The sequence below is a fragment of the Propithecus coquereli genome, unplaced genomic scaffold (genome assembly GCF_000956105.1).
Source record: "Propithecus coquereli isolate 6110/MARCELLA unplaced genomic scaffold, Pcoq_1.0 Scaffold572, whole genome shotgun sequence".
Classification (NCBI taxonomy): Eukaryota; Metazoa; Chordata; class Mammalia; order Primates; family Indriidae; genus Propithecus; species Propithecus coquereli.
This window is the reverse complement of record NW_012151641.1, coordinates 296626-305703: the sequence shown is the minus strand read 5'-3', so window position 1 is coordinate 305703 and position 9078 is coordinate 296626.

Here is a 9078-nt window from a genome sequence, read left to right as displayed (position 1 = left end):
GCTCGCGGGGCCGCGGCTCCCATTGGTATTTAGTGCACGCCGGGACAGGGCTCCCTGGAAGCCCCGGAACTGCCGCTCCAGCTGCTGCAGCGCATCTGTTTAAAGAAGCACATGCGGTCTCCCTCCACGTCCCTGTGTGTACGCCTTTCCCCTCTAAGGCATCCTGCAAGTGGTCCAGCATTTATAAATATTCAAGGATTTCTCGCTCCTTGACATTTCAAGATGGGCCCAAAAGCAATTATTTTACACAATAAATTCAGGCAATAGGACAGGGTCGAGAGGGACTGGCCACTCTTCTCTCTGTCCTCGTCTCGGAACAGGAGTGGGGAGGTGGGTGCGGGCACAGATGGGGGCCGGTTCCCGCAGGCTGTGGCCAGGGGCGCCAGGGGAGGGGTAGAGCCGGCGTCCCCAGCCCACGGGGCACTGGCCGGCCACAGGGTCGCCCAGGCTCGGGGGCGGCGGAAACAGAAACCAATCTGCTTCGTGTGCGTGAGCTTTAGAGATGCACATTTTCATATCGGCTCACGCATTTCGCATCATTTTTATGATTTCTGATCAAAATGACTGTAGTTATTGCAGGTTTTTTAAAAAAAACTCTTCACCTGAAAGAGGTGGTTTATATTATTTTTTCTTTTTTTTCTTAAAGGGAAAGAAGACCACATCTATAGCTACAGTCGTGGATACCACACAGAAGTAAAAATCAGGAGACCTGGTGTCCTGAGACCTGGCTGTCGTGTGCTCTTAAGGAAACTGGCCAACCCGTGCCAGCTCTCACACAGACCCAAGGAGAAAATGGGGTGGAACAGTGGAACTTTGAAAAGTATCTCAAGAAATTTAAAATACTGACAGTACCCTCCTCGTGCTGCCCTCGGCCCTCAGAGTTCACCGTGATTGGCTCCTGCCCCATTATATGATATTCTCTAATTGGCCACGGCTATGGGAAATGCTACACACTAAAAACAATCTGGCCAACTTGCCCAACTTTTTCTTTGGTGGCTCCAATAGGTTTTAATTTAATCCTCCCAAGTTTTTCCAAGTATTCGGTCATATTTCCTGCAAACGTGTTGGTTTTCTCCAGTCCAATATGACTCACTTTCCTGTTCCTGCCTTATCACACCGGCCGTGATGTGTTGGCTGGTTTGATGGAACCATATGGGACTTTGAGCAGCTGCGGGAGGATGGAGCTAGGGAGAGAAGCCGGAGTCCAAGTGAACGGCCTCGAAGCTTTGCGTGGATCAGGAGGGACAGGCGTGGGCCAGCTGTATGTTGCAGCAATCACCCAAACACCCCGTCACTATTCGCAAACGCCTGACACCTGCACACTCTGGGTGCAAACACCCAGAGGCAAACCCAAGAGAGAAAATCCCACGTCCAGCTGACACCCGAGAGTCAAGAATCACCCCAAATGCCTGACGCACCCAAACAGCAGCCACAGAGACCCCGCATCTGCAGGCAAAGGGGGCTCTCTGACCCACCTTTAGCTTCTATGAGGGTCTTTGCCTTGAATTTAGTTACTCCAAATCCGCCTGCACACAAAAATCTACCTGCAGAATCAAATCTTATTGAAGACTGAAATTGCTCTCCATTGACATAGAAATATCTGCTGTTAGAAACCACCCATGCAGCTGGGGAACTTCAGACTGGACAGACAGGAGCTCAGACGTCATCGGATGCACATGGGAGGCTGGCCTCAGGCAAAGCTCCTCCGCCCGGTGTCGGGTGAAACCTGCACACCCACCGCACTCGCGGGGCTGGGATGCCCCACCTGTGCCTCGCTGAACGGGCCTTGAGATGGGAGAGCTCACGACAGAGTCGCTGCTGGGGACGCCTGGGACCTGCCCGCCGGGCGCACTTCCCAGGCAAGATGTCTGCTCTCGGGCAGACGCTTGAGTGAAATGAGCCGCACTCCGGAGACAGGGACCTGCACTGGGAGGACCCTGCCCAGTGTGGTCCTCAAGATTCACGATCACAAACATCAAACTGGAAGGGGCTGAGGGGCTGGGATCAGACCACGATCCTTCCACCTCCCACCCCTTCCCCTGTTGGGAGCCTCGGTGCCCACAGCGCTCTCCTGCCCGGATGGCACCTGCCCCCGTGCTCACCTGCCCAAGCCTCACAGCAAATGTGTCAACTCCAGGAACTTTGTCCCCAAACCACTTCAGTGTCCACTGCCTTGGCAGGCCTTGGGCCCGGTTTGCGTTGGGAGTTTTCCCCCCCCTTGCGCCCCGGCTTCCGGCGGGTGCTTCTTTGTTGCCCTTGCTCCTACCTGGTGTGCTCTGTACTTGCATCCATGCCTCTGTCTTCCCCCTGCGCCCCACGGCCGTCTTCAGTGTGCCGGCCCCTGTCCACTCCCCACGTGGCCTCCCCCAGAGATGTGTGGCGCAGCGGGTGGCGAGTGACGGGGTGACGGCGGCACCTGCTCTGCGCACGGCCCGCTGGGCTGGCCCCGGCTGCGTGCACAGGTGCTCGGCGCAGCGCGTGGTGTGCGCTGTGACGTGGCCGCGCCCTGCAGACCCTCGCTGAACCACCGTCACGCCGTGAACCCAGCCAACTTGAGAAGAGGAGAAAACTCAGTCTGCTTAATGGCTGAACTGACCCACGCAATTTCGCGTCCTTGGAGAAGTGCAGGCCTCCCGCCCCCCAAACATATCCAATAAATGCGCATGTCTGGGGAGAATTTTAAGGTCTGCTCCGTCGCTGAAACTGCCACTAAGCAGCTTCGCCTCCTTGTGAACACTCTCGTCGCCGCGCTCAGGACGAAGGAGGGCTTGAGCACGGGCGTGAGAGACGGAACCCTCCACTCGAGAACGCGCTGTTCGGAGTCAAGACGACGCGATCTTCAAACAATCTTTAAAACCTCCTTTTGTCGAGTGTGGAAAGTGCAGCAAGTTGGTCGTTTTGGCGTGTCCGTGGGCGCACCGCCTGCCGGGGAGCGGGCTGCCCCCGGGACCATGTCTGCATGGCGTGCGGCGTCGCCCATCTCGGGGGGCGCGGCCCTCGGCGCACGGCCAGCTGTCCTTCCCCAGTGGGGACCCCCTTCCTCCTGCCAGCTCAGGTACCGCAGTCTCTCGACGGGGACAATTCGCACAGCGTTTCTGAATCTCTCCATTTTGCTGGGATTGAAAAGCCTGCACTTAGCCATTTTTATCCACAGATGATTTTTTTACCTTCAGAAACAAAAATAGAACCCAAGGTCAGGCTGATAAGCAATGAGCGCGTTTGGCTGAAACGATCCCGGGCGGACGCTCAGTCTCGGTCGGCGCCCTCCGGCTAGGAACAGAGTCGGGTCGATGACACTCAGACCCCGCCGCCTCCGCCGAGTCTGAGGGGGCAAGGAAGGACATGCAGCACCTCCCGGCCCCCGCCAGCACGCACACATGTGCACAGGTGCACACGCGCACGCTCTCACCTACACAACCCACTGACACACACGCCAGCCACATGCTCACATGTGTACATATGCACACATGCACACTGACACACACCACACACATGCACACACATCACTGACACACATGCATGTGTGCACACACGCCAATGCTCACACGAATACATATGCACACATGTACATGTACATGCCCCACTGACACACACAGCACTGACACATGTGCATGTGTGCACACACGCCACATGTCACACCCACATACATATGCACACATACACATGTACACGCCCCACTGACATACACCACACACATGCACACACCTCACTGCCACACATAGCCCTGCGGCCATGGATGGTGGGGACGCAGCCTGAGAGAAGTTCCGGGCGCTGACTGACCGGGGGCCTCCCCGGGATGGGTGCACGGCCCCTCCCCGGCCTGTCCCTGTCTTCTCTGCACATGACACCCACCTCTTTCCCCTGTTAAGTCATTTCATGCCATGTGCTGAGCTGGGAGCGCTGGCCTCGCTAACTCCCTCCTGCCACATTCTGTCGCAGGCCCCAGGCCCCAGCCACACCCCAGGACCTGACCTGCCGGGTCCCACCACCTGCCTGGCGTCCTCACCCTGGGCTGGGGCCCAGCCTCCCCCTGCACGCTGGGCTTGGCACACGCAGCCTGTCTTCCAGGCACTGTGCCAGCGACGTGGCCACACGGGCGTGCCCGGGTCCTCCGCCCCCTTCTGTGGGCGTCCAGGACCGTGTGGCCCTCAGACGCCCACCCACTGCCCTGGGCGGACTCTCCCTGCCCCCACACCTGGCGCGATTCCACGCAGCACTGCCCACAGGTGGACGCGTGGCTCTGCCCTGCGGGTGGTCTTGTGTTTCTCAGTTCCCCCACCCGGGCCCACTGTGGTGGCTTCTCCCTGAGCACAGGCGCTGGTGGCCCCTGAATCTGGGACTTTCTCCTAGCGGGAGGTTACTGGAGCGGAGGGGAAGCCGCTTGGGAGTGAGCTTGGCCTCGCAGACAGCTCCGCGAGACTCGCGGGGAGGGGGCTGCAGAGCAGAGGTCATTTTTCGTCCCTTGTCACATAAAACTGATAGCTCAGAGAACGCCAGGAGGAAGTTTTTTAAACGTCTATGAATTATTCCCATGAGGAGCCGCAGCATTTCTCACTGCAGCCGTTTCGGGCTCAGCCAAGCAGAGACAGGTTGAGTTCCTGGTTTTACGATTAGAATGGCAAGTTCTTGTTCCCGGTCACAAAGCCTTGGGTGGAAAGTCAGCCATATCCTCGGGACTGAGTCAATCTGGTTAGGGAGGAGGAGGAGAGACGCAGGCAGAGCCTGTGGACCCCGCGATGGGCTGCTCCCCTGGCGCGGCTGGGGACACCCCCACCTCTAAACAAGGCAGGTGCAGCCGGAGCGGGAAGAGCAAGCTGGTGCCACAGCTCCGGAGTCTGTGCGCTCTGGAGCTCGTGCTCGCCGTGGGCTGGGGCCAAGCCACTTGCGAGGGGGGAGAGGCGGGGCCTGCGATTGCCCCACCCCCGGCTGCAGGGTCCTCCGTGCGCCCTGCGTCTCAGGCCTCGGCACATCCCATGCCCGACCGTCCGCCCCACGCTGGAGCCCCTGGGAGGCAGAGCTCACAGGTGTTCTGGAGCATGTGGAAGCCTGGTTCATACACGACCACCCAGCCACGCTCACGTGACCTTGGGAGACCTCGGTCACCTGGGCGCATGGGCAAAACGGTGCCACTGACTGGGAGGGCCGTTCCAGGCACCACATGGGCGGATGTTTGTAAGGTGCTGAAGACAGAAAATGCTCCTTTACCTAAACGGCAGCTCCTCTGGCCCCTCCCGGGCCTCAGCCGGCTCCAGCCCTGCTGCTGGGAAGGCTGCACACCGAGGGGACGCTTGGCAGCCCAGACACCTCCTTTCAGCTGGGATGGAACAGAGTTCGGGGTCTCGAGCTCCACATCCAAAGAACGTGTTTAACAGAGCGTCTGAAAACCTGCTTAGGTGTCTCTGAGCTACGGGCCCGTGGTCCACGTGTCCATGTGTATGACGTGTGTGCATGCATGGTACAATATGTGTATGTGTGTGTGTGTGCGTGGTACAGTATGTGTGTGTGCATGTGTGCAGCATGTGTGTGGCATGTGTGAGTGGGTGCGTGTATGCCTATGTGCAATGTATGTGCGTGTGCACACGTGTGGCGCGTGTGTATGCGTGGTGCAGCATGTTGCTGGAACGCTGGCCCCCAGCGGCAGACCCCGTGAGCCTCCACACCCACGTACTTCGGCGCCTCCTGTGTCTCCTAAGAGCAAGGACCTCACGACAGGCACGATTACTTAAGTGTCCAACGCACAGCTAGTATTTAAGCTCCCCCGTTATCCCAGTAGTGGCCTTGATGTTACTGTGACCCGATGACCCAGCGTTCAGCCATCCCGTTTCTTCAGTCTGGGCGGCGCAGAGCAGTCCCTCCACTCTCCACTGTTGTTGTTCATCGCACTGTCTCTCGGAAGGGTCCAGGCCCGTCGTTTTGCCGGAGCCACCTCATTGGACAGCTCCACTTGCTCTCCCAAGAGGAAGGTGCCACAGGGGCTGCGTCGACCCAGGGTGGCAGGTGGGGCCGGTCCCCCGGTGTCAGGTCTCCTGGCTTGGTCTCGGCGTCTTCCAGACTTCCGTGGTCCAAAGGAACCTCCCCCTGGTGACGCGGTGAGACTCCCACATTCCGGGCCCGCGGCTGCCCCGGCCACTCCGCAGGCTCCCTGCAGGCCTGGGACCGGCCCGGCTGCCCTGTGGGGAATGGCGGTCGGGGCTCGTGCTCCGGGGCCTCTGCTCTTCTGGAAGCTCTGACCTCCAAAGAGAGGTTCTTCCCTCTATGACGTCGGGTCATTCTTCCCAACCCCCAACCCCCATTCGAAACGTAGGGACGTCTGAAGGCATGACGCCCCCTTCATCACAGGAGTCCGGGAGACTGGCCTGGCCAGGCCGAATGTTGCTGGAAAGATGTGTGAGTTTGCCCTGTGAGGTAGAGAAATATAATATACACTGAAGGCAGTTTGTCACTGTTCCCGTGGTCAAAACCGTAGCTAACAATCGTAGATGAGTGAACTGTCAGATTGAAAGTCGTAACTGGGAAAATGGCCCCGGTGGGCAGCCCATAATATTGAGGTACGCCCCGCCTTCCGCGTTCGCGCTGCCAGCTCCAGAAGTGAAACAGCTGCACCGTTTCTGAAAGCGCAACGCTGTGAGCGGCAGACAGGCGGTTCTCACCGCCGCTCCCCACCCCACAGGGAGCTGGCATCGTTCCGGCATCTTCCCCCCAGCACAACTGACAGGGCTGAGTGTCAGGCGGGGTGACAGACCGTGAATTAAAGGAACCTTTCTTTACTTTGAAGCAAACGTGGCTTTTGGAAACTCTCTGCGCCTTCACTTGGTATCAGGAACTGGCTTGTCACCGGGCACATCTCCGTCTGGGTGACCCGTCCATCCCACAGAAAAACAGGCTCTCTTCTATCAGCTCAGAGCACGGCCATGCACGGACATACCGCAGACGCACATACACGCACACGCACAGGCACATTCCAGGACGTTCCAGTGAGTGCAGTTATGAGGGCGTCTGAGTCCCAGCGTGGCACTTCCCCTGGGGCTAGGGGACTGATGCCACCTGTCCTCCCCTGGGGTTAGGGCCCGGCCTCCCTCACGGTGAGCTCAGGTTCGCAGGGCATCCACCTCTGCTCATTAGTTTGCTGTAATCCCATTTGTCTATTTTTGCTTTTGTCGCCTTGCTTTTGGGTTCATATCCAAAAAGTCGTTGCCAAATCCAATGTCACAGAGCTTTTCCCCTATGTTTTCTTCTAGTACTTTATAGTTACAGGTCTTACATTCAAGTTTTTAATCCAATTTGAGTTGACTTTTATATGTGGTATGAGATAAGGATCTAATTTCATTCTTCTGCGTGTAGATATCCAGTTTTCCCAGCACCATTTTTTGAAGAGACTGTTCTTTCCCCATTGTATTCTTGGCAACTTTGTCAAAAATCAATTGACCATAAACATGTGGATTTATTTCTGGGGTTTTTATTCTGTTCCGTTAATTTATGTGTCTGTTTTTATACCAGTGACGTGTCATTTTGATTACTATAGCTTTGTAGGATATTTTGAAGTCAGGAAGGTTGGAGAGTATGATGCCTCTAGCTTTGTCCTTTCTGTTCAAGATCGCTTTGGCTATTCAGGGTCTCTTGTATTTCCACGTAAATTTCAGGATTGTTTTATCTATTTCTGTGAAAAATATCACTGGAATTTTGATAGGGATTGCATTGAATCTGTAGATCTCTTTGGGTAGTATGGATATTTTAACAATATTAATTCTTCCGATCCATGAACGTGGGATATCTTTCCATTTATTTATTTTCTTCAATTTATTTCATCAATATTTTATGGTTTTCAGTGTACAGGTCTTTCACATATTTGGTTAAATTTATTCCTAACTATTTTTTGTAGTTATCATAAAGGGAATCGTTTTCTTGATTTCTTTTTTGGATGGTTTGTTGGCGGTATATAGAAATGCTACTGAATTTTGTATGTTTATTTTATATCCTGTGACATTACTGAATTAACTTACTAGTTCTAACAGTTTTTTGGTGGAGTCTTTCTGTACATAAAATCATGTCATCTGAAAACAGGGACAATTTAACTTCTTCTTTTTGAATTTAGATGCCTTTTGTTTCTTTCTCTTGTCTAATTGCTATGGCTAGGAATTCCAGTACTATGTTGAGTAGAAGTGGTGAGAGTGGGCATATTTGTCTTGTTCCTTATCGTAGAAGAAAAGCTTTCAATTTTTGACCATTGTGTATGATGTTAGCTGTGGGTTTGTCACATATGGCCTTTAGTGTTGTGGTCCATTCCTTCTACACCTAATTGTTAAGAAGTTTTTATCATTAAAGGATGTTGAATTTTGTCAAATGCTTTTTCTGCATCTATTGAGGTGATCATATAGTTTTTGTCCTTTGTTCTGTTAATGTGATACATCACATTTATATATTAATATTTTCATATGTTGAACCATCCTTGCATCCCTGGGATAAATCCCACTTGATAATGGTGAATGATCTTTTTAATGTGTTGTTGAAGTCTGTTCACTAGTATTTTGTTGAGGATTTCTACATCTATGTTCAACAGGGATATTGGTTTGTGATTTTATTTTCTTCTAGTGTTCTTGTCTAGCTTTTGTATCAGGGTAATGCTGGCCTTGTGAAATGAGTTTGGAAGTATTTCCTCTTTTTCAAGTTTTTATAAGATTTGAGAAGAATTGGTGTTAGTTCTTCTTTAAACATGTAGTAGAATTCAGGAGCGAAGGCATTAGGTTGTGGGTTTTTCTTCAAGGCGAGAATTTTTATTACTGATTCAATCTCCTTTGATTTTTTTCATCAGTACTTTGTTATTATCAACATACAGATCCAGCCCTGTGTTAAGCATATACCTGAGTATTTGATTCTGTTTGGAGCTATTGTAATAATGTTTGCTTTCAATTTTGTTTTCTGCATGTTCAATATTAGCATGTAGAAATGTGACCTTTTTGTTTATTGATCTTGTATCCAGTGACCTTTATGAACTCACGTGTCATCTGCAAAGAAAGATAGTTTTATTTCTTCCTTCTAATCGTGTGCCTTTTATTTCATTTCTTTTTTTTTTTTTTTTTT